General features: G+C 42.2%; 1 pseudogene; it reads right to left on the reverse strand.

Annotated features, from left to right (window-relative positions):
- Nucleotides 1–659: 659 nt before the first annotated feature.
- LOC123441987 lies at nucleotides 660–26,714 on the reverse strand (annotated as a pseudogene).
- Nucleotides 26,715–27,674: the final 960 nt, after the last annotated feature.

The following is a 27,674-nucleotide window of genomic DNA, read 5'->3' on the forward strand; positions in this document are numbered from 1 at the left end:
AAACCTAAAGCAACTAGGCTCAACTATGTGCACCAACAACTTATGCTAAGCAAGATAAACAACTAAGTGATAGCAAGATATATGACAAGAAACAATATGGCTATCACAAGGTAAAGTGCATAAGTAAAGGGTTCGGGTAAAAGATAACCGAGGCACGCGGAGACGATGATGTATCCCGAAGTTCTCACCCTTGCGGATGCTAGTCTCTGTTGGAGCGGTGTGGAGGCACAATGCTCCCCAAGATGCCACTAAGGCCACCGTAATATCCTCACGCCCTCGCACAATGCAAGATGTCGTGATTCCACTAAGGGACCCTTGAGGGCGGTCACTGAACCTGTACAAATGGCAAATCTTGGGGGCGGTCATGGGTACCCGTACAAATTGCTCGGGACAATCTCCACAACCTAATTGGAGACCCCGACGCTTGCCCGGAGCTTTACACCACAATGATTGAGCTCCGAGACACACGGCCGGGCCGACAAAATCCAGGGCCCTGTGCGAAACGAAAAAATGAGGCCCTATCTTACAAAAACATGAACTAACGAGCAACTATAATGTATATATGTCTCGCAAATTTTTTTATAATGTATATATTATAATATCTTACATAAAAATTGGACATATAAAAAAGTCATACCTATACAACTCCCGATTGTTGTTTATTTGAACATCCTCATTCTTGCAGTATTCTTTGAAATAAAATCTTCAATTATATCCTCGTAATCAATCTTCTCCAAGACTTCACTCTCAAGTGCTATTGTGGCCAAATCATTGAGTCTTTGTTGTGTCATAGTAGTACGCATATAGGACTTCAATAGTTTCAATTTAGAAAAACTTCTTTCTGCCGATGCAACTGTCACAGGAATGGTCAAGAGAACTCTATATGCAATACTTGCATTGGTAAAACAATCATGCCGCTTTAAAAATTCAGAATTTCAACAGGTCCAATATTTTCTTTTGGCATGAAATTTTGAAGAAACTTCAACTCAACAAATAGTTCATTGGCATCAATATCAGATTGTTCATCCTTGATAAGGGAAGCCTCAAGATTAACACAAGAAGATTTCAAACTATCCTTATCCAATGAACGCAATGTTTCAGAGGTAAATAAGAAACCAAATATTTTCTGATAACCTTCATATTGCTCAAATCTCCTTGTGAGTGAGGAAATTGCTTGATCAACAACACGTATGAAATAGTTGACTCTAAATGATTCCTGTGCAGATTGTGTGGCAATATTTGTGTCGTCTCGGTTCTCATCAAAATGTTTCTTTCTTTTAATTTCTCTTCTTTTATGAAATGTTGCATCAATATTCATCTCAAGTGCAATTTCTTTGGCTATCTGCAATGCTTCTAAGAAACCAGTTTCTCTGTACCCCTCAAAGAAAGAAATAAGCCCTTTCACTTTCTCAATTGCAACATCAATAAGCATATCCTTTGTTTGCAAGTTCTTGCTTACTAAATTAATAGCAGACAATACCTCAAACCAAATGACTATTGCCACGATAAATTCATACTCCCCAAGTTCATTGTTTGCCAAACCTAGAGCCTCACTGCTTGCCTTCGGATCACTATCAGTTTCAGATACCTGAAATTAAAATAAAGTTCATAAATGTTATGGTTGGACTAGTCAAAGTCTGAATGAATTACATCATTATCAATATGAACATATTGGTTACCTGAAGTAGAGCCTCGCGAATGTCTGAACATTGAAATCTAATTGGTTTAACACTTTCAACACGACTCTCCCAACGCGTAGCTGACACAGACTTGAGAGTCAATCCTGATATGTTTTCTTTCAAAATATGCCATTTCTTAGTAGAATTTGCAAAAATTGTATAGATGCGTTGGATGATCCCAAAAAAGTCTTTTGCTCTACCACAAGTCTTGGCCATATCACAAAGTGTTAAATTAAGGCTATGACAACCACAAGGAGAATAAAAAGCTCTAGGATTTGCATCCAAAAGTTTTCTTTGTACCCCTTGATGCGTTCCTTTCATATTTGATCCATTATCATAACCTTGTCCTCGCACATCATTTATATCAAGATCAAGAAGATTTAGCTCATTCTATAGCACCTCAAAAAGTCCTTGACCAGTTGTATCATTTACATCAAGAAATTCTAGAAAAGACTCTTATATGCAAACTTGACTTGAAGATGAATCCACATATCTTATAATTAAAGACATTTGCTCTTGGTGACTTGCATCAGGGGTACAATCAAGTATGACAGAGAAATACTTTGCGCTCTTTATTTTCTTGATAATTTCAGACCTAATACAAGAAGCAAGCAAGTGTAGCAATTCATTCTGAATCTTATGATCAAGATAATGAGCATGAGTTTCTTCATTTGTAATACGATGAACATGCTCCTGAATAATGGGGTCAAATTCAGCCAACATCTCTACCAAACCCAAGAAATTACCATTGCTATCTTCATACAACTTGCCATTAGTACCACGGAATGCTAGATTATGCTTGGCAAGAAATTTCACAATGCAAACAATTCTGAATAATACCTTTCTCCAATGGTCCTTCTCTTTCTCAAGTTGTCGTTGAGCTGTTTTATCAATAGTTTGATGTTTTCCCAATCTACTGCGCAACTCATACCAATTAGTCATACTCAAAACATGATCCCCACTTGTCTCATGGTCTTTTAGTCTATTGGTCATATGTGACCAATCATTACAGCCCTCATTTGCCAATTGACCTTTCTGATGAGTTTTTCTAAATAACTTACAAGCAAAGCAAAAGACTCTATCAAGTTGTTTAGAATAGACAAGCCAGTCTCTATGACAACACTCTCCATTTGATAGAAATCTAGTATAGAATACTGCGGTAAACCTTTTACGATATCTATCTTTAGGACCTTTCTTAATTGAATTGTCTCTTTTTGGAACATTTTGTGCTAAGATATCAATCTGTTTAGAATCAAGAGAATTCCAGTTTCTTGGATCAAATATATCAGACTTAAAAGAATCATCGGCTGTTGGAAATATGCCCTAGAGGCAATAATAAATTAGTTATTATTATATTTCTTTATTCATGATAATCGTTTATTATCCATGCTATAATTGTATTGATTGGAAACACAGTGCATGTGTGGATACATAGACAAAACAATGTCCCTAGTAAGCCTCTAGTTGACTAGCTCGTTGATCAAAGATGGTCAAGGTTTCCTGACCATAGGCAAGTGTTGTCACTTGATAACGGGATCACATCATTAGGAGAATCATGTGATGGACTAGACCCAAACTAATAGACGTAGCATGTTGATCGTGTTATTTTGTTGCTACTGTTTTCTGCATGTCAAGTATTTGTTCCTATGACCATGAGATCATATAACTCACTGACACCGGAGGAATGCTTTGTGTGTATCAAACGTCGCAACGTAACTGGGTGACTATAAAGATGCTCTATAGGTATCTCCGAAGGTGTTTGTTGAGTTAGTATGGATCGAGACTGGGATTTGTCACTCCGTATGACGGAGAGGTATCTCGGGGCCCACTCGGTAATACAACATCACACACAAGCCTTGCAAGCAATGTGACTTAGTGTAAGTTGCGGGATCTTGTATTACGGAATGAGTAAAGAGACTTGCCGGTAAACGAGATTGAAATAGGTATGCGGATACTGACGATCGAATCTCGGGCAAGTAACATACCGAAGGACAAAGGGAATGTCTTACGGGATTATATGAATCCTTGGCACTGAGGTTCAAACGATAAGATCTTCGTAGAATATGTGGGATCCAATATGGGCATCCAGGTCCCGCTATTGGATATTGACCGAGGAGTCACTCGGGTCATGTCTACATAGTTCTCGAACCTGCAGGGTCTGCACACTTAAGGTTCGACGTTGTTTTATGCGTATTTGAGTTATATGGTTGGTTACCGAATGTTGTTCGGAGTCCCGAATGAGATCACGGACGTCACGAGGGTTTCCGGAATGGTCCGGAAACGAAGATTGATATATAGGATGACCTCATTTGATTACCGGAAGGTTTTCGGAGTTACCGGGAATGTACCGGGAATGACGAATGGGTTCCGGGTGTTCACCGAGGGGGGCAACCCACCCCGGGGAAGCCCATAGGCCTTGGGGGTGGCGCACCAGCCCTTGGTGGGCTGGTGGGACAGCCCAAGAAGGCCCTATGCGCCAAGGATAGAAAATCAAAGAGAAAGGAAAAAAGGAGGTGGGAAAGGAGAGAAGGGCTCCACCTTCCAATCCTAGTTGGACTAGGATTGGAGGAGGACTCCTCCTCCCTTGGTGGCGCAGCCCTTGGGGCTCCTTGAGCCTCAAGGCAAGCCTCCCCTCCCCTCCTCCTATATATATGGAGCAATTAGGGCTGATTTGAGACAACTTTTCCAAGGCAGCCCGACCACATAACTCCACGGTTTTTCCATTGCCGAGATTAGATCATCACCAACCTCCGGAGCGCCGTCACGCTGTCGGAGAACTCGTCTACCTCTCCGTCTCTCTTGCTGGATCAAGAAGGTCGAGATCATCGTCGAGCTGTACGTGTGCTGAACGCGGAGGTGCTGTCCGTTCGGCACTAGATCGTGGGACGGATCGCGGGACGGTTCGTGGGACGGTTCGCGGGGCGGATCGAGGGACGTGAGGACGTTCCACTACATCAACCGCGTTCTCTAACGCTTCTGTTGTGTGATCTACAAGGGTACGTAGATCGGAAATCCCCTCTCGTAGATGGACATCACCATGATAGGTCTTCGTGCGCGTAGGAAAATTTTTGTTTCCCATGCGACGTTCCCCAACATCCTGACGAGGTGAACTATTCAAGTTAACATCAATATGATCTTCCTCTACCTCATATTATCTGTCTCTGTCTGACCATCTCTATCATCATTTTAAGGAACAATTGCAAGTGCAAGGGTAGAAGGATCAACAGACTGATTACCGGATGACACTTGCGGTGGTTTTTTTCTACCAAATTTGTCCATGCCGCCTTTATAAGATTTATTAATTAAATTTTGTTCTTCTGCTTTTTTCTTGCGCTTATAGGCACCAAAATGATGTTTCCCCATGATGACTCAAAACTATATTATTGAAATACAATATTAAAAAGATGAATACAATGAAATTGAAGTTATACAGTAGCATGATGACACTTAGACGAACTATCTAACTCACCTAGTTTTGGATCCTTCACGGATGAACTGGGATCGATCCGACGAGACGACGAGTCTCGGCGGCGGCCTGAATCGGATCGCGGGATCGATCTGATGAACAGATGAACTGATCAGTGATGATGCGAACGACGAAGGCGACGAGCACATGACGACGAGATATTCTTTTCTTACCGATGTCGCGATAGTGCAACCCCGTCTACACAGGGTCTGCGTCTACAAATTCCAGATCGATGGGAAGCATGCATGATGCTGATGCCTGATGGGAAAACGTTTCGGCGACGGCGACTCGGCGAACCATGAGCACGAGACGGCGAGCCGCGAGCACCAGAGCCTCACGTTTCGATATCGCGTGTTTTGGCGAGCGACAAGGGCGAGCGAGGAGCGATCTCCTGTTTTGCCGAGCGACAGGCCTAGCGAGCGACAGGGGCGAGGCGGCGAGCGATCGCTGGATCACAGAGTCGTGCCTCGATCAAGGACTCGATCGATGGTAGCGCTGTAGCTGACACGGGCTGAGGCCAGGGCCCAGGTGGTAGTAGTAGCCTCACGTACACCGTAATAAAGGCCCAGTGGCCCAGGCGGCAGGTGCCCAGCTGGCCAGCTCGCTCCAGGAGCCCACGGCGCGGTGGCCAGATGCACAGATCGATCGATCGAGGCACGACGCCCACGTCCAGCCGATTTTCCTTTTTGTACAACTATATTCATATGCATATATATATTTTTTTGGGCCCCCCAAAATCGTGGGCCCTGTGCGGGCTGCACATGTGGCACCACTGTGGGCCCGGGCCTGCCGAGACACCACCAAGCTTCTAGGACGCCAAAGCATTCACGAAGAACAATATCTAGGGTACTAAGTACCAAGGTAATAAGCTTCTCAAACTTCACTTCCACGTATCACCGTGGAGAACTCAAACCAATGCAACTAATGCAATGGCAAGAACACACGAAGTGGACAAGTCCCTCACACTCAAATCCCTCCACGACAACAAAAGCTATGGAGAAATATAAGAGGAAGAACAAGGAACTCACAAAGAACTCCAAGATCTAGATCCAAGGGATTCCCCTCACATAGAGGAGAAAGTGATTGGTGGAAATGTGGATCTAGATCTCCTCTCTCTCTTCCCTCAAGAACAAGCAAGAATCATTGCAGGGATTGAGAGTAAGCAAGCTCTAAGTAGGTCAACAATGGGGGTAGAACATGAGCTCAACGGATAAATTAGTCTAAGGGGGAAGAAGACCCCCTTTATATAGTGGGGGGAAGAAATCAGACCGTTACCCTCACTTACAGCCCGAGCACAACGGTACTACCGCTAGCCCTGGCGGTACTACCGTTAGACCCTCGCGCTACTACCGCTAGCCCTGGAATATGCTCAAACAGGGCATTAGTCCATAGGAATCGTCATCAATTACCAAAACCACATATCGAGAAATATGCTCTAACATGTTGTCTGGTGTTACACGTGTGAGTGTTATCGTTTATTATTTTTATTCGTGGCTTTTTCCCTTCCAGTTTCTTTGGGTTATAATTTCGACTAAATTCCTCTTTTGCCTTCTGAATTCATAAATATTTCTAAAAAAATATTCATAAAAGATTTTCTCTAAAAATGTGAATATTTCAAAATTTTCGAAACTTTCGTAACTTTAGTGCTTTTTTACGTGGTGCTAATATGCAAACAAAGATTTCCCAATTCCAGTTAGATATTTACAAAGCTAACTCAGCGGTTTAGAAATTGGATTTTTTAGACGGCTCACCCCCCTAAAAAAAGGAACTCCAAAAAATATTCAAAAAAGAAAAACCATAAAAACACATAGAAACATTACAAAGAAAAACCACAAAAAGGTGTCAAACTGGCCCGGACGAGTCCATGAAAACTTCCCAAAACAGTTGTTAGGGCTACAGTATTGGGCAGTCCCATTTAGTGTACTCCCGAGGTGAGAGGGGTCCGAAATCACTAAGAAGTACTCCTTTCGAAGATTACTTCCACCTTCCAGGTTGCGATAAATGACGCACATCATGTGTGTCACTTGGTCGCAACCTGAAAGTTTTTTATCAGATTCATATTTTCAAAATGTTTTATCTCTTAAACTGTGGTCCAAATCTTGAACCGTTTATATCATGGGTTTCTCGCGTCAACATCTTCAAAACTAAATCACATGTTGACAGGTTTTGACGAACTTTGTTTTCATGAAAAAAAAACAAGACGAAAAAACCCAGACAGAAAAACTATACCTCTCGCGATAAAAAAACAAAAAACACGTTTTTTTTTGTTTCCGAGAGGCATGGTTGTGCCTCTCGCGAAGGCAAAACCATGTCTATCGAGGAAGCAAAACCGTGCCTCCTGCGAAAAAACAGAAAATACATTTTTTTTTTCGTTTCAAAAGACACGACCGTGCCTCTCACGAAAGCAAAACCGTGCCTATCACGAAAAAACTTAAAGCGATATTTCGTTTCCATTTCTGAGAGGCACGGCAATCGCGCCTCTCGTAGAAGCAAAATCGTGCCTCTCACAAAAAAATGTAGGTTTTTTCGTTTCCGAGAGGCACGGCCATGCCTCTCATAGAAGCAAAGTCGTACCTCTTATAGAAGAAAAACAGACAAACACATTTTTTTTGTTTCTGAGAGACACGACCATGCTTCTCGCGAAATCAAAAACGCACCTTTCGGGAGTACTATCGTGCACCTCACAGAAAAAATGTTTTTCCATGCAAAAAAAACTGAACTTTTTTTGTCAAAAAGCTAAGGAAGACCAATGAAACCCGAAACACACAAAAAACAAAAAAGTCAATCAAAAAATGCGACACGTGGCGGTGGCTAAAAGCACGTCTAATTACGGCGCATGCATCAATTGTTCCGAGGCTTTCGAAGGAGTGCTTCCTAACTAGTTGCTTCCGGTCCAAAATCACATGATAACAATGCGCAGTCATAATGCTGGCCTGGACATTCGAAAAAACCTACTTGTTGCTCACTACTTTAATTTCAAACAAACACAATGGATGAGCATGGGCTGATTTTCCTATCCTATTGTGTGTGTGTGTGTGTTTGTTTTCTCGTATGGCTATTTTATTTGTTGCTTTTGTCCTTCTAGTTTTCTTTTTTCTTGTCTTTCTATTTAAATAATTTATATATAATTCATTAATACAAGATTTTTCTAATGCGAAACTTGCTCATAACTTTAATTTTTTCTAAAAAAATTGAAAGTGTTTTAAAATTTTGGTTCTTTTTTCTTGCAGCTACAGGTTTATAGATTACAGAATAATTCAGAAATCGGTTTTTTAACACACTCCCATTGCACCTTGTACCGACGCAAATTTAGATCTCGAATAAATCTCTCAACCGGGAGAGGTGCATTTTCACGGGAGGCAAGCTAAACACAACCTGGACTCCATCAGATTTGACGAACGATACACCGATAACCTGTTGCCTTGCAGGCGCAGCATCACGTACGAAGAAGAAGTAAACACACGTCACCGAAGAACAACAGGATTGGCAAGGCAAGGCACCTTCAAGTCGGAAAGAATCCAAAAAAACCTTGAACTTGTAGAATAAAACTAAATCAAACCTTAAACTTATAATCCCAGAGATCATCACACCAAACTCTTTGATTCCAATCTATTTTGAAACCTTGTGGGCGTTCCCAAACAGGGTTTGTCGATATGGCAAATCAAATCCCGCTTCCGAAAAAGAAAAAAATTCAAATCCCGGCTCCCAGGATTGTTGGTTGCGAACGCGATTGGGATGGCCCATCGGGCCCGAAGTGAGTTTATTTATTTTTCACATTTCCATTAGAAATACCCAGAAAATAGGCACTCCGACGAATCCAACATGCGACTTCGCTATGCCGGTCTCAACTTGCTAGACACCAAAGTAGATGGTTTTGCCTCAAAAGAAAACAAGAGTAGTTGCTTGTTAGTGAAATATACACAGCATGAACATAGTTAATCATGGACCACGGTATCAAGATTTCAAAACATTTATTCAGAGCAGACAATATTAGAAACCGTAAACAATTTTGAAATCCCTGAGCATTTTCTGAAGTGCGGACAATTTTTGAAATTCTGAATATTCTCGATAAAACAAGAACGATTTATCAAAAACACAATCAGTTCTTTAAAAGTGAACACTCTTTGAAATATTTTTAAAAGGACAACAATTTTTTGAATCCGGAACAAAAATTGCACAAACTTTCACAAAAAAATATTTTCAATAATTTTGTTCATATATTCAAAAAATGTTCGCGCATTTATAAATAGTTCAGAAGTTTAAAAAATGTTCCTTCTTTCAGTTTTTTCTCACAAATTGAATTCGTTTTTGTGTTTTTCAAAAGTCTTTGGAATTTTCAAGTTCTGTTTACATATTTAAGAAAAAATAGTTATTTCAAAAATTATTCACATTTGTCAAAAGATGATAAAAATTCCCAACATTGTTCACATGTTTTTGGCAAATGTTTCGATTTTCAAATAAATTGTCCCATTTTCGTTCGAAATGTTTTTGTAGTTTTGGAAATTATTTGTGTTTAAAAAGAATATTTGGCATTTAAATATTGTTGACAAAAATCATGAAATGTTCTGATATTTTAGAAAAATGTTTACATGTATGAACGTTCCTGTCTGTTCTCTCTGAGGTTGCAGTATCTATCTGTGTGAGCACCCTTGAGTGCAAATTGCTGGCTACTGTCGCACTAAATGTGAAATCCACAGTTCAAGTCCTGTCAAGCACTTTGGGTAGCCCCACTAATTTTCATCGTTTGTTATAGAAGACATTGTGCAGTTTAAAAAATGTTTATGCTCATTGCAAAAATAAAAGGAAACCGTTATCCTTACGAAAACAAGCCTGGCGACTACTGGATTGTCCGGACAGCCTTTGTGCCCGCTTACTCAAAGAGAAATACAACCCACCGGGGAACTTGTTGGATACTGTTTTTTTCCTCAAATTCTTCAACAACATGGAAAGGGATTGTCCATGGACTAGAACTACTCAGAAAAGGAAATACATGGCGTGTCGGTGATGGTACCTTAATCAAGACTTGGAGAGATGCTTGGATTCCGCGCGGGCTTAACTTGCGTCCGGTCACTCCAAAAGGAAATTATCGATTCAATTGGGTGGCTGACTTCTTGAATGAACATGGTGCATGGAATGAGCAGCGGCTAAGGGAGTTTTTTCGGACCTTGATGTCCGTGAGATTTTGAAGATTCGCACATCACCTCGTAATAGGCAGGATTTTATTGCTTGGTTCCCTCAAAGAAGCGGTCAATTCTCTGTTATAAGCGCTTATCGTCTTGCGACGGAGATTCAGTCCTCGCTTGGGGTTGGTTCTTCTAGGAGTCAGCCGTCTGGTCAAAGGCCTATCTGGCAGTGAATTTGGAGTGCACAAGTTCCTCTAAAGATGAGGATTATGGCTTGGAAGGTTGTCTCTGGTGCTCTTGCTACAAATGAGTGCAAAAAAAATATAGGCACATATCTACCCGAGATGGTTGTCCGTTGTGTGGGAGGGAGAAGGAGACTAGTTTCCATGCATTGGTTTCATGTGAGCATGCAAGAGGGGTTTGGTCACTGATGCAGAATGTTTGGAGATTACCAAGTCAAGAGTTCCTGAAGGATACAGGTCACAAGTGGCTCCTAAACACACTTGCAAATTGTGATGATACCATGCGGGACTCCACAATTATGTTGTTATGGAGAATTTGGCCCCTTCGGTCACATCTAGTGCATGGGAAAGATATTCCATTAGTGGCGATAAAGACCGATTATCTTCAGAGTTATATGAACTCGTTGAACATGTGTAGGAGATTCACTAGTAAGGAGATTATCAAAGGGAAGACGCCGCTGGTTCAGGAGCAGGCCGTCCAGCAGAGCATTCCTTGCGGTCCCTTGGCATGGCCGAGTCCACCATTGGGCAAAGTTGCATTATCTGTCGATGGGGGCATTCATGCGTTCCGATGGTTCAGCGGCAGCTGGGATGATTCTGCGACGATATGATGGAAGTGTGATATTTGCGGCCTATAGATGCATATTTAAATGTAATGATGCGTTGGAGGCAGAACTACATGCATTAATGCGGGGAATGGTGTTAGCTATACAGCATAGCTCCCTACCTATCGTTGTTGAGTCTAATTCTTCCGTGGCACAAACAACTATGAATGGGGAGAGTTTAACCACGTGGGCATATGGTCACTTGGTTGCACAGATTAGGCATCACATGGTTGAACGAGAGGTTATTCCTTTTAAAATTAAGCGTGGACAAAAATAGGATAGCATATCAGTTGGTTTTGTATAGTTATACGAAGAGTACTACTAGTGTATGGCTTGGTAAAGGTCCATCTTATGAGAAGGAGTTGGTGCCTCCTCATTGTAACCCTATGAGTATGAAATATAACTTTTTTACCATCGCAAAAAAAGAAAGGAAAAAATGAAAAATATAATATAATATAATATAATGACAAAGCAGCACCAGTGAGTCGCTAATGGTTGGCCAGATTCGTCGTAATGTCAAGCAACCTGGTAGGGACCTCTATTGGGGTAGCTTCGCACACGCAAGCGATTGGGCCGCCGCCGCTAGCAAAGCAACTGGTCTGGCACCAGCTTGTGTTTTTTTTGCTTTTTATTGACTAATTTTTTTCCTTTTTATCTTATTTTATATTTTATTTGTGTTTCTCTTTCTCTTTTTTATAAAAGGTTTTTTTTTTATTTTTTTTGAATTTCTGGAACTTAATCAACTCTTGTATTTAAAAACAAATACTATAAATGGAAACATCTTTGAATTTTTGGATAATTTTCAAAAACGAAAAAAATTGAGAACAAGAACATTTAAAAGCACAGACCATTTTTCTTACAAAGTATTTTTTTTTTTGAAATTTGTAAACAATTTTTGTAGCAGGAACATTTTTTCAACTTATGTACACTTTTTGAACATTTTTTGAACTTCCATATATTTTTTGAAAAGTTAAACATATTTTAGAAAATGAAGAACATTTTTTAAAATCCCCAAATATTTTCAAATCATGAACATTTTTAGAATTGGTGAGAAAATTTTAGCAACTTTTCAAATTGTGAACAAATTATTATTTTTAACTGAAACATTTGATATAAAACAGGAACTTTTTTCTTATAAAAGTGTAAAAACAAGAACTTTTTTAAAAAGATGTGACCAATTTATGAAAAAGGACATTTTTGGAAATTTGTAAACAATGTTTGAAGCGGGAACATTTTTTATCTTATGAACACTTTTTGAAACACGGACAATTTTGAACTTACATACATTTTTTGAAAACACAAACATATTCAGAAAATGAAGAAGAACATTTTTTAAAATTCTTGAACATTTTTTAATCATGAGTATTTTTAGAATTGGTGAACAAAATTTGAAGAAGTTTTCAATTTGTGAACAAAACTTAAAAAAGAGAAACATTTTTCGTAAAACAGGAACATTTTTTATAAAAATGTGAAAACAAGAAGATTTGTTTAAAATTGTGACCAATTTATGAAAAAGGGAACATTTTTTAAAAAATCCTGCAGTTCTTTGAATAGGAGAACAATTTTTGAAACATGAACATTTAAAAAAAACATTCGAAAGCAAAAACATTTTTTGTTATTCCTGATTATTTTTTGAAGCATGAACATTTAAATATGAATTGTGAACCAAATTTTGAACGCGAGAAGAATTTGTAAAATTCAAAACAAAAAATAGAAAATGTCAATCTGAAGAAGTAGAAAAAAGGGAAAAAATAGAAAGAAAACGATAACATGTTTGGGAAAAATAGATTTTTTTTGAAAAATACAGAACATTTTTTTAAATCTGGAACATTTTTTGAAGTTATGATTTGTTTTAAACGGCAACTATTTGTAATTTAGGACATTTTTTATAAGGTAAGAACATTTTCAGAATTTCAGGAACTATTTTCAAAATTAAACTTATTTTTTAAATAATAATGTAACTTTAAAAAAGGAAAAAGAAACAAAAAAACGGAAACACAAAAACAAAAAACAAAAATAAAACCAATGCAGGGAACCTTCGACAAGCGAAACTGGACGGCCCAAGTGTTCTAAGGAGGGTGTGCGGAGCCCCGACTATTTGACGCGGAATAAGTCAAATAGGGTTTTCCCAACTGGTATCCTCAGATTTGACATGCCTCGTTGGTGAATCATATTTAGCGTCACATGCGCCGGTTACAGGCATTTTTGCTTTTGTTAGACGACCTCAAGGAACTTTTATTGATCAATGTTTAGGGGTACAAAAGATAACGAACCAGGGTTGCATAACCAAGCGAACCAGGGTTGCATAATCAAGCATGGCAGCCAACATCTAATCTCATAACATGCTTCGCTAAGTTCCGAGCCTCGATATTCGAGCTCCTATATTCATGCATGATACTACATTTCTTAGAATAAACCTAATGGTGTGTGATTTCATGTAGAACTGCCCCATAACTTGTTGGATTTTTATCCTTGATGTCATCCACCATGACCTTGCAATCACATGTCACGTGAATTCGCCGGAGGTTAAGGTCTTCGGCAAGGGTAAGAGCCTCCCACACTGCTAGAGCTTCCAACATGTCGGGTCATGGATACCCTTGAAGACAATAGCCGAGGCGCCTTCAGAAGAGCCATTATGATCTCGGCAGATCGTTGCAACCACTCCTCGCCGCTATTTTGTGCCACAGCTGCCGGATCGGATCCAGCCACCAGTTAGTGGTCTTGCTTGTCTCGCAGGTGTCCTCTCTCTTACTTCCTTAGTTTCCAGCCGTGAAAGGAAAGTTCGGCTAAACTGATTCATGGATTGTGGATTGTGGAAATCATCCTCGTAGATTGTCTTTCTCCTAGCCCTCCATATCACCCACAAGGTGACCACCATTCGGTTATATTGCTTATGTGATAATTCATCATGCATTGCAAAGAGCCAATTCCTTGCATGGGGATTGCCGTTCTCACTCAGTCTCTCCACAAGATCCTCGTCAGACAAAGCCCAAATGTATCTGGACATGCTGCACTCTAAAAGAGCATGCCTCCACGAATCCTCCCGATCACAAAGTGTGCATCTGTGTGTTGTTCACATATTTCGATGATGCAACAAATTTGTAGTCGGCATTGAGTGCCTAGCCAGCCTCCATAAGAAAACCTTTACTTTTGAAGGGACTTTATTATGCCAGAGTTTCGTCCATGCACTATCACTAGAGGGTCCTGAAGCGCCTGCATTCTCCTCAATCCAGCAGCACACACTTGCATGGATTTGTTGGGTCGGTCCGTATTTTTTTCTGTCTTCTAAACACTAAAACATTTGCAAAAACTATAGTGAAGCCAAGATTCGAACCGGAACCAATACGACCACTTCACTAGGTGTGATAACATACAAGTTTTTCATCCATTTCTTCATTCCTCCTTTCCCTTTTTCCTTTTTCCTTTTTCCTTTTTTGTCCTTTTCTTCTTTTTTTCCAAATTCTTATATATTTTTTTCAAATAGATAAATTTCTTTCCAAAATCCATGAACTGGATTTTTTCAACTCATGAATTTTTTAAATTTGATGAACCTTTTTCAAAATCAATGATCATATTTTTTCAAATTTGATGAACTTTATTCAAATTTTTGAACTTTTTTCAAAACGGTGAACTTTTTTCAAAGTTGATTAACTATTTTCAATTTAAATGCACTGTTTCCAAATTTGATGAACATTTATTTAAATCGATGAACTATTTTCATTGTTTGATGAAAAAAAATTAAAAAAATCAATGAAGTTGTTTTGAATTCGTGATTTATTTTTATACATGAACTTTTTCGATTTGGTGAACTTCTTTTGAGTTCGTGAACTTTTTGTTTATTCATGAACTTTTTTGATTTGGTGAACTTGTTTTGAATTCGTAAACTTTTTGTTTATTCATGAACTTTTTTGATTTGGTGAACTATTTTATTGAATAGATGAACTTTTTTTGCATGTTCGTGAAACTAATTTGTAATATGTGAACATATATTTAAATAATTGGAAAATCTAAATGATGCGACGTAATGTGCAATAAATAGCGCGTCTAAGTTTTTATTCTTTTAAACCTGCGCGATATAAAGAAGCACTAGCACTTAGTTGGTTCAGTGGCTTGCCTTAAGGTTTAAAATAGACCGGGATCAAAAAATTGAGTGTGCTAATTTACAGAATTAAGCAAGTTCAAGATTTGTTTGGACTTTTGCCCCTCCAAGTCGTTTTTTGCACTGTTCTCACGCTCTCAGCAATCTTTTGCCATAAAGTGGACTCAATCCGAAAATATTTCATGATCTAACCCTTTTAGAAACGCCATAGCCCGTTGCGTTGCTGCTGAACGTAGGTATGCCACACTAGCTTAGCGTTTCTGTTCCACATTCAAACACTGAACTAGCCCACGTTACACACCATATGGCAACGCAAGGGTATTTGGCGCTTCTACCCAGGCTGAAAACGCCATGGGGGTTAGCGTTGCTGGAGTAAAGATTGTCAACAAGCAGGTTAGGACCACGAGGCGTTGAGGCAGAAGCAACAACGCCATGGGGGTTGGCGTTGCTGGAGTAGAGATTTTCACTGATTTAAAAAGTTAGGAGGAGACAAGAGCCAAGATTGCAAAATCAAGGTCAATAACGCCAATCCACATGACGTTTTATAGCCTGGGTAGAAACACCAAATACCCTAGCGTTTTTGGATAGTCTCCAACGCGGTCTACCTAAGCGTTTCTATATGGAGCGGCAACGCGAGCTACCTAGACGTTTCCATATGGAGCAGAAACACCACGCTCACTCGCGTTGCCAAAAAGATCAAATCATGAAATACTTACATATTGAATTCACTTTGTGATAAAGATGTTGAGTAGATTAATCCACGAGATAATAACTAGCATGGCATTGACTAGACTAATGACATACTGATTATGAACTAACCTATCACATTCTACGCATATAGTTGATACATCTATACATCCAAGTAGTACTGTTAGGATTCAAACGAATACGAGTGGGATAAACGAGTTATACCCTACATGGACCCTTGGAGATTTCGGAAATTCTCTTATGGGCCTAAGGCCCACTACTAATTTCAACAATCCCCCACCAAATTTCAAGGGCACATCGTGTTCCCTCGTTCCAATCATTGTTTTAATATACCAGCATTTCAGTGAAGACCTGTTAAGGTTGAGCTTCACATAGAACAAACAGCTACACCCCTTTACAACTGAACAATGGACTATGTCTCGAATTGTCAGTTTGGCGTAAAGAAGCTTCACCACAAGTCTTACTAATACTAGGCTACTGAAGGTTGACCCCTCGGGTGGAGCATTTTAGTCACACTCCTGGCCTATTCATGAGTTTACTAGAGATCACCCCAATCTCATAGACGGTGACCAGCAGCCAGCCTCATATAGGTGTGTTCCACCAAAGATCCCTCTATAGGACAGCATCTTGCTTACACGTAAGCTTTAGAACACATTAATACAGTAGTCATCCTACCATACAGTATCCGAGAGCATTGCATCTCCAACGAAGTGGGTTAGTAAAGTTACTCTCCTCAGTTCACCACTTGCTTGTTTTCCCAGGTCCTATTTCACAGGATCTCCGATCATATAGGTTGGGTTACTGCCATGGCAACTCATGTGGGTCTCATACCCATCTCCCCCGATGCACTATCTATCACAACATGTGATAGCCCTTTAGTAAAGGGATCTGCCAGATTCTTAGCCGTTTGGATGTAATTCAACAGTATCACTCCGGAGTTTCTCAAACGTCAGACGAACTTCAATCTCATTCTTATATGTTTGTTGGACTTCATATTGTCCTTTGAACTCTTCACTTTGACAATAACTGTCTTATTATCGCAATTCATAAGGATAGTCGGAACCAGCTTCTCTACCACACATAAGTCCATCAAAAGATCTCGAAGAAATTCTGCTTCGACACTAGATGTGTCTAATGCTATTAATTCTGCTTCCATTGTCGATCTCATTAAGATCGTTTGCTTGGAAGAATTCCAGGAAACAGTACCACCTCCAAGAGTAAATATATACCCAGTAGTGGCCTTCATCTCATCAGCATCAGAGATCCAATTCGCATCACTATACCCTTCAAGTAACGATGGGTATCCCATATAGTGAAGTTTGTGGTTGACACTACCTTTCACGTAGCGCATAATTCTTTCAATGGCACGCCAATGAACATCACCCGGGTTTGCAACAAACCGGCTTAGTTTGCTCACAGCAAACGTGATGTCAGGCCTCCTTGCGCTAGCTAGGTACACAAGCGAACTGATAATTTGAGAGAATCTCAATTGATCTATAGTTGTGCCTTTAAACTTTCGAATAAGCACACTAGGATCATATGGTGTTTGAGAAATTTTACAGTCCGAATATCCAAAGCGACTCAAATTCTTCTCAACATAGTGGGATTGCAGAAGTGTAATCCCACCCTCATCATCTCTCAAGAGCTTGATGTTCAAGATAACATCAGCCACTCCAAGGCCCTTCATCTCAAAGTTTTGAGACAGAAAGGACTTAACCTCCTCAATCACCTTGAGGTTGGTTCCAAATATCAGTATGTCATCAACATACAAGCACAGTATAACTCCTTCGCCCCCACCATGTCGATAGTATACACATTTGTCGGCTTCATTAACAGCGAAGCCAACAGATGTTCGAGTTGTATTAAACGTACCATGCCATTGCTTAGGTGCTTGCTTCAAGCCATATAAAGATTTCAACAACTTGGACACTTTTCCTTCGTGACCATCTATCACAAAGCCATCTGGCTGTTGCATATAGATTTCGTCGTCTAGCTCTCCATTCAGGAAAGTCGTCTTAACGTCCATTTGATGAACAAGAAGACCATGCGAGGCTGCCAACGAGAGTAGTACTCGAATGGTGGCCAGTCTAGCCACAGGTGAGTAAGTATCAAAGAAATCTTCTTCCTCTTTCTCGGCATAGCCCTTGGCCACAAGCCTAGCCTTGTACTTTTCAATCGTACCATCGAGCCTAAGCTTCCTTTTGAACACCCACTTGCATCCCAATGGTTTGCAACCATAGGCACGATCAGTAATTTCCCATGTCCCATTGGACATGATGGAATCCATCTCGCTACGGACCGCAGCTTTCTAGTAATCAACATCTGGAGAAGCATACGCTTCTGAAATATAAGTGGGATTATCATTCACGAGGTATACGAGGAAACCATCACCAAAGGTCTTTGCAGTCCTTTGTCTCTTGCCCCTACCAAGGGTTTCCTCGTCATCCTCCACAGGATTTTCATCATCTGTTTGTTCATAATATTCCATAGAAATGGCAGGCTCGACAGTTTTCTCAGATTCCTGCTAGAAGTGCTTTGCATATCTCTCATGGGAAAAAATATCCTCAAAGAATGTAGCATCCCTCGACTCCATAATTGTACCAACCTTCACGTGAGATACCTCAGATTTCACTACTAGAAATCTATAGCTAACGCTATTCTTAGCGTAACCCAAATTAACGCAGTCCAGGGTCTTTGGTCCAAGCTTACGCTTTTTGGGGATCGGCACATTGACTTTCGCCAAGCAGCCGCAAGTACGTAAGTACGAGAGCGTCGTCCTTCTCTTTGACCACTCCTCATAGGGAGTGACCTCATTATCTTTTGTAGGAACCTTATTCAGGATATGACACACGGTCAATATAGCCTCCCCCACCATGCCTTGGATAAACCCGATGTATCTAACATGGCGTTAACCAAATCAGTTAGAGTACGGTTTTCCCGTTCGACAACCCCGTTTGACTGGGGTGAATAGGGAGGCATCCTTTCATGAATAATGTCGTGTTCCGCACAAAGAGAATCAAACTCATTTGAGAAGTACTCTCCACCACGATCAGACCGGACTCGTTTAATTTTCTTTTCAAGTTGATTCTCAACTACTGCCTTATAGATTTTAAAGTAGTGTAGAGCCTCATCTTTAGTATTTTAACACATACACATAGCAATATCTAGTGAAATCATCTATCAATGTCATGAAATATTTATTTCCACCTTTAGTCAACACACCATTCATCTCACAAAGATCAGAATGTATGAGTTCTAATGGTGCCAAGTGTCTTTCCTCTGCAGCCTTGTGAGGCTTGTGAGGTTGCTTTGCTTGCACACACGAATGGCACTTAGAACCTTTGGCTAAAGTGAAAAGTCGGGATTAAATTCAGTTTTGCTAGCCGCGACATAACACCGAAACTTATGTGACAAAGACGTGGATGCCAAACTTCAGATTCATTAACACTCGAATGAATATTGTTCACGACTTTATCACAAAAATCTGCAAGGAAAAAGCGGAACAGACCTCCGCATTCATAACCTTTTCCAACAAAAAGTCCATATTTCGTAACAACTACTTTATTAGACTCGAAGACCAGCTTAAACCCTTCTCTACACAGAAGGGAGCCACTAACGAGATTCTTCTTGATGGCGGGGACATGCTGCACGTTATTCAGCTGCACGATCCTTCCCGAAGTAAACTTCAGATCGACCGTGCCAACACCAAGAACTGAAGCACTCGCGCCATTCCCCATCAATACGGACCCGCGACCTGTGGCCTGATAGGAAGAGAACAATGAGATGTCAACACAAACATGAATATTTACACCTGTGTCCACCCACCAATCGGTGGACTGATAAACTGAAAATACAGTAAATAAATTACCGTACCCAGATGCACCACTTTCATTGTTGCCCACAATCATATTGGCAGACTTGGAGTCGTGCGTCGGCTTCTTGTACGTGTTTGGGCACTTGTTCGCCCAATGTTCATCTGAACCACAAGTAAAGCAGCCATCTCCCTTCTTATTCTTCTTGAAGGTCTTTTTTCCCTTCTTCTTGAAGTCGGTATTCTGTTTCACAGAATTCTTTCCCTTGGGCTTGTGGGAACTGAAGTTCCTCTGATGTACCATATTGGCAACAGAAGAGCTTTCAGCCGCTTTTCCATTGGAGTCCTTTGGTCTCGAATTTTGCTCAACACTCAGATGGCCGATGATGTCCTCTACTAAGAACTCACGCCTCTCATGTTTGAGAGTAGTAGCAAAGTTCCTTCAGGAATTAGGGAGCTTAGCAATTATTCAGCCCGCGACAAACTTGTCCGGCAAATTGCACTTAAGAACCTCAAGTTCTTTAGCTATGCATATTATCTCATGAGCCTGTTCCAATATAGAACGGTTGTTAACCATTTTGTAATCGTGGAACTGCTCCATAACATACATCTCTCTCCCAGCATCGATGGCCCCGAATTTAGATTCGAGTGCCTCCCACAACTCTTTGGAAACATGCATATGTAAATATGCATCAGCCAGCTTATCTCCGATCACGCTTATAATTGCTCCAAGGAATAGGATGGTGGCCTCCGCGAACATCTTCTCCTGTTCAGAAGAGATCGTTCCCATGGGAGTGACACCGGCTACCCAGAACACGTTCATAGCCGTGAGCCATAAGGCGGTTCTCATTTGCCAACGCTTGAAATAAGTACCGGTAAACTTATCCGGATTCAGTGTAGCAGCAAAACCGTTACTTGAAAAATTCCTACACACACTAGATTTTGGATTGTTGAGTAAATAGGCATTTTTCCGAGTAGATTAATCCACGAGATAATAACTAGCACGGCATTGACTAGGCTAATGACATACTGCTCATGAACTAATCTAGCACATAATACGCATATAGTTGATACATCTATGCATGCAAGTAGTACTGCTAGGATTGAAACGAACAAGAGTTGGATAAACGAGTTATACCCTCCAGTAGGCCAGTTGGCCGTAGCAGCGGCGTTGGCGGCGGACGCAGCCGTAGCACCAGCATCCTCTGCCCTCTTCTTCTCAGCTTCAAGGGCGAGAAGATCGGCCTCAGATGGTTCAGCCATGGCGATGACGAGGACGATGTGGACGAATCAAACGGATGGAGGCGAGCAATCGCGTGATCGCTCCTCAAAAACATAATCTCCCCTCTCCCGTACAAGAACGGGAGAGGCGGGGTTTCGGAGGCCTGCTCTCCCGTCGACCGTGTACGCGATGAACGGGACGGAGTCGTCGGCGGCAACAGCAGCAAAGGTACGAGCGCGTGAGGCAGATGTGCTCTGATTCTCGTGACGTCTAGGGTTGGCGTTAGCCCTACTTATATAGGCGGCCGGGTGGAGAGACGGGGGCTGAACCCACGTCCGAGTCGGTAATAGCCCACGATCCGACGTCTCAGATCGTGGCGCATCCGTTATGTATTCTCCATTCCGGCGTGGCGAGGCGGGTGGCGGAGGAGGAGTGCGCGAGGGACTCTTCTCTTCTCACTCTCCAATAGCATGTAGAAGAGAGACCCTTACAAAGGGGTCCAACTTCTTCTCCACGAGCGGGGTGGGACTAAACTTCCCACTACCACCTTGTCATGCCACCACCTACATGGGCCCTTGGAGATTTCGAAAATTCTCTTATGGGCCTAAGGCCCACTACTAATTTCAACAACCCCCCACCAGATCTCAAGGGCACATCGTGTTCTCTCGTTCCAATCATTGTTTTAATATACCGGCATTTCAATGAAGACATGTTAAGGTTGAGCTTCACCTAGAACAAGCAGCTACACCCCTTTACAACTAAGCAATGGACTATGTCTTGAATTGTCAGTTTGGCGTAAAGAAGCTTCACCACAAGTCTTACTAGTACTAGGCTACCGAAGGCTGACCCCTCGGGTGGAGCATGTTAGTCACACTCCTCGCATATTCATGAGTTTACTAGAGATCACCCAAATCTCATAGACTGTGACCAGCAGTCAGGCTCATATAGGCGTGTTCCTCCAAAGATCGCTCGGTAGGACATCATCTTGCTTACACATAAGCTTTAGAACACATTAAGACAGTAGTCATCCTACCATACAGTATCAGAGAGCATTGCATCTCCAACGGAGTGGGTTAGTAACGTTACTCTCCTCAGTTCACCACTGGCTTGTTTTCCCACGTCCTATTTCACGGGATCTCCGATCATATAGGTTGGGTTACTGCCATGACAACTCATATGGGTCTCATACCCATCTCCCTCGATGCACTATCTATCACAACATGTGATAGCCCTTTAGTAAAGGGATCTGCCAGATTCTTAGCCGTTTGGATGTAATTCAACGCTATCACTCCGGAGTTTCTCAAACGTCTAACGGACTTTAATCTCATTCTTATATGTTTGTTGGACTTCACATTGTCCTTTGAACTCTTCGCTTTGACAATAACTGTCTGATTATCGCAATTCATAAGGGTAGTCGGAACCGGCTTCTCAACCACACGTAAGTCCATCAAAAGATCTCGAAGAAATTCTGCTTCGACACCAGATGTGTCTAATGCTGTTAATTCTGCTTCCATTGTCGATCTCGTTAAGATCGTTTGCTTGCAAGACTTCCAGGAAACAGCACCACCTCCAAGAGTAAATATATACCCAGTAGTGGCATTCATCATCAGCGTCACAGATCCAATTCGCATCACTATACCCTTCGAGTACCGATGGGTATCCCATATAGTGAAGTCTGTGGTTGACTGTACCTTTCAGGTAGCGCATAATTCTTTCAACAGCACGCCAATGAACATCGCTCGGGTTTGCAACAAACCGGCTAAGGTTGCTCACAGCAAACACGATGTGAGGCCTCGTTGTGCTAGCTAGGTACATAAGCGAACCGATAATTCGAGAGAATCTCAATTGATCTATAGTTGTGCCTTTAAACTTTCGAATAAGCACACTAGGATCATATGGTGTTTGAGAAATTTTGCAGTCCAAATATCCAAAGCGACTCAAAATTCTCTCAACATAGTGGGATTGCAGAAGTGTAATCCCACCCTCATCATCTCTCAAGAGATTGATGTTCAAGATAACATCAGCCACTCCAAGGTCCTTCATCTCAAAGTTTTGAGACAGAAAGGACTTAACCTACTCAATCACCTTGAGGTTGGTTCCAAATATCAGTATGTCATCAACATACAAACATAGTATAACTCCTTCTCCCCCACCATGGTGATAGTATACACATTTGTCAGCTTCATTAACAACGAAGCCAACAGATGTTCGAGTTGTATTAAACTTATCATGCCATTGCTTAGGTGCTTGCTTCACGCCATATAAAGATTTCAACAACTTACACACTTTTCCTTCCTGACCATCTATCACAAAGCCATCTGACTGTTGCATATAGATTTCCTCGTCTAGCTCTCCGTTCAGGAAAGCCGTTTTAACGTCCATTTGATGAACAAGAAGACCATGCGAGGCTGCCAACGAGAGTAGTATTCGAATGGTGGTCAGTCTAGCCACACGTGAGTAAGTATCAAAGAAATCTTCTTCTTCTTTCTGGGCATAGCCCTTGGCCACAAGCCTAGCCTTGTACTTTTCAATCGTACCATCGGGCCTAAGCTTTCTTTTGAACACCCACTTGCATCCCAATGGTTTGCAACCATAGGGACGATCAGCAATTTCCCATGTCCCATTAGCCATGATGGAATCCATCTCGGTACGGACCGCAGCTTTCCAGTAATCAACATCTGGAGAAGCATACGCTTCTGAAATAGAAGTGGGATTATCATTCACGATGTGTACGAGGAAATCATCACCAAAGGTCTTTGCAGTCCTTTGTGTCTTGCCCCTACCAAGGGTTTCCTCGTCATCCTCGGGAGGATTTTCATCATGTGTCTGTTCATATTATTCCATATGAATGGCAGGCTCGGGAGTTTTCTCAGATTCCTATCTAGAAGTGGTTTGCATATCTCTCATGAAAAAATATCCTCAAAGAATGTAGCATCCCTCGACTCCATATTTATACCAACCTTCACGTGAGATACCTCAGATTTCAGTACTAGAAATCTATAGCCAACGCTATTCTTAGCGTAATCCAAATTAACGCAGTCCACGGTCTTTGGTCCAAGCTTTTGGGATCGACGCATTAACTTTCTCCAAGCAGCCCCAAGTAGCGGTGTGAGACTAAACTTCCCACCACCACATTTTCATGTCACACCTAGATGTGGCCTTGAAGATTTCTGAAATTCTTTTTTGAGCCTAAGACCCAATATACTAATTTCAACAAAAGATATCAGAAGGGTTAGAACAGTGATTTTATCCCGCAAGTCTCACGTCAAAACCCGGAGCAGCTTTTCACCGGGTCTCTCGGCCAGGAGACAGAGCGCACCACAAGTCAAGGCACGCCGAGCCGCGGCTGCCAGAACCAAGACACAGGATCGCACATGACATGACGTCGGCGTTAAAACGGCAGAGTAAAACAAGTCAAAGGAGGGCCGCGTTCCCGGCCTCGAACCTACCCGCCACTGACCACCCCGCAAGGCTTTCTTTCATGGCAGCAAACCACCGAACCCGAAGCAAGAGCCAACCAATAAATCGAGACTGATGAGGCAGCCAGGCGACGCGGTTCAGGGAGATGCAAATGCAACTGACCGTACCGAGCTAGTAATTCTGCAGGCGGTCCGAAGACTTTCTCCCCCCGGCCTGCACGCACGAAGGACGACGGCGATGTCGACACAAGGAAAGCGAGACGCATCGCTGTGCCGTGAATCCGCGGGGGCAGGCCGACGGCCCCCGGCTTGAATTCTTCCATCCACGGTAGTAGGTGGTCGACGCACTGCACCGGTTTAATGATGAGTGATAAGTAGAAACACTACCAGTACCCCTTCACCTCCGGGTTAATTTTCTCGAGCAAGCACTGGGGAGTGATGTGATGCGATGGCAGCAGAGCCATCGTGCCCAAATTCAACACAAGACAACAAAACAGTGCAGCATCCCCCCAGACCCGGTCACGGGTTCGCCCATGCATCAAACATAACCTCACATACATCTCCAGAACCATGGTAGACCCGCTGTTTCTCCTCCATTTTCTTCTACGTGGACTCCAGAACCATGGTAGACCCGCTGTTTCTCCTCCATTTTTTTCTACATGGAGGAGGCACACAACACAACAGCAGCTATCCTGCGACAGAACGTTGGCGACTATTTCCTGAAACCACAACATTTATTGCTGGCCTCTGTTTGCTGATGAAAAAAAGTATTGACCCCTGCAGCCGCGCCCACATACTGATCTTAATTTTACTTTAACTGTTCAAAACGACCGGACTGTTTCGCAAGTTGACCATGCCCATTCCATCTGACAGTCTACCTCTGCTGCCCCATCTTTCCAGGCGTCAGACCACCCGCAGCCACAGTCTTCACCTTTAAATGGCCCCTGGCTGCACCATACTTTCGCTTGTGATGCCTTCAACAGTTTCAGTTGTTCAGCTCCCACTGGCAAACGCTGCACCATTGGACTGCCCAGGCTGTAGCCTGCCCGGCGTCGTTTCGGGACAGCTACGGCTACGGTCCCGTGCAGCAGCAGACCGATGCTTGTACCAATACTGTAGTACAGTATTTTGCAAGTGCACTTTACCTTTTTAACAAGTACGAACGTAAAAGATTATATACACACGCACATTTTATTTCTATATAAGAACAACTTTAATGGGATAATGCATTTCTTTCACCGTCGTTTATTTGGGTCCTTACGGATAAAAAGTTGACCCAATCCATTGACCCAAACAGACGCGCGTCCGCTTTCTTACCGCGTGCCCACCCATTCCTAACCCAATTTCATCATATTTGGGCCTAGATGAGGGAATTGGGAAGTAGTAAGTAGATGATGGGTTGCTGGAGTGACACAAGCTTAAACCCCGGTCTATGTGTTGCTTCGTAAGGGGCTGATTTGGATCCACTAGTTTAATGCTATGGTTAGACGTTGTCTTAATTCTTCTTTACTAGTTGCGGATGCTTGCGAGAGAGGTTAATCATAAGTGGGCTGTTTGTTCAAGTAAGGGCGTTTTTCCTCATATAAGACTTTGTTCAGGCTTGTCCCTTGCTACAAAAGGTATTGGGTCACTTGTTGCACCGTTGCTACTACTTGTTACTTGTTACTCTTTGCTTGCTACGTTTCACCTCGCTACACAATCACTTATTACCGCTACTTTCAGTGTTTGCAGTTATTACCCACGTACATTTTATTTTGCAGTTAGACCCTAAGTAGTACAATATTTTGCAAGTGCACTTTACTTTTCTAACAAGTACAAATGTAAAAGATTATATATATAAAAGCAACTTTAGTGGGATGATTCATTTCTTTCACCGTCGTTTATGTGGGTCCTTGCGGAAAAAAATTTGACCCAAACAGACGCGCGTCCGCTTTCTGCCCGCGTGCCCACCCATTCCTGGCCCAATTTTGAACTTGATTTACGCCGACGCAAAAATGAAGCGGACGAGTGCGACGCGCGCCTACTCCCCTCCCTAGCCCGCAAGTCGGCGGCAAAGCGGCCATTTTCCCCTTCACTTTCTCCAAACCCTTTCGCTCGCTCCCATCCCGCTCCGATCGCCATGGAGGACGACCTTGAGGCCGCTGCCGGCCTCGCCTCCCTCGTCGCGTCCGGTACCGCCCCCGCAGGCAGAGGCAAGCCCGCGCCCACCGCAAGACCGTCGCGTCGCCCAAGAAGAAGAAGAAGGAGATGACGCCCGAGGAGCGGGCCGTAGAGCCGGCACAGAGGAAGGGCCACAGGGACGCACGATGCAAGGGGTGAGGCAGTTGTCGTCGCCGCCATCGTCGCTGCCGCGCAGCAGGAAGACACCAATGCCCACGTAAAGGGGGCAACAAGGGAGACCTTGTTGTACCTAGGGGTAAACCCTAGCCATTACGGGCTTCTCAACCCTGTTGTTGCCGCGGCCGCAACCAGCACGGGCTCATCAGCATATTCTCGGATGATGCGCCCGGAGTCGTCGCGCGCGTCTTCCACGCAGCCGATTCCCGTCTTCCACGTCTACCGGGGGTCTTTTTAACCTATGGCCAGAGGCCTTTTAATATAAATGTGTGGATATTAAATGGGCCGCCCGTGTTGGGCGAATGGCCAACCCAAAAAGAAAACACGGCGAAAGCGGAGCTAGCGGCATACCCAAGCGGAAAGAAAAACGAACAAACCGCGCGTCCGCTAGGATCGCCCCGTTGTAATTGCTCTAACCACATTCAAAAGGCCGAACCGATATACCATTTTAAGATCCACAAAATTATCATAGACGCCTCGTCGTCGATAGAAACGTTTCCTTATCTTTCAACAATGCAATACGACAAGTACAACTACATGTAGAACGAATCAGAAGAAGATAGTACTAACATGAGGAAGTTTCAACGGCTACACCCTTCACAATTATGTCCTCTATCTTCCCAATGTGTTCTATGCAATAACCAAATACACAAGCCCTCGTTTAGTTTTAACAACAAAAGATAAATATTATAGGACTTGTTTGTGAATATCATATATGGTTATTCCAAATGGCAGATCTAACTTGGTTTTAGTAATCGGTAGTAGTACGTGTTTGGCAACTAAAAGCAACTTTAATCGGACGATCCATTTCGTTTGTCTATTTTTCTCGATCGTCACGGATAAAATTTGCTCTAATAGAACATCACTGATGGTTGGGCTACTATCGTCCGATTAAAGTTTACACCCTTCATGATCTTTTATTTATAACTAGTTAGAGCAAGATCTACTAGTTAGCTCTAACTA

This window comes from Hordeum vulgare, chromosome 3H (genome assembly GCF_904849725.1).
Source record: "Hordeum vulgare subsp. vulgare chromosome 3H, MorexV3_pseudomolecules_assembly, whole genome shotgun sequence".
NCBI classification, from domain to species: domain Eukaryota; kingdom Viridiplantae; phylum Streptophyta; class Magnoliopsida; order Poales; family Poaceae; genus Hordeum; species Hordeum vulgare.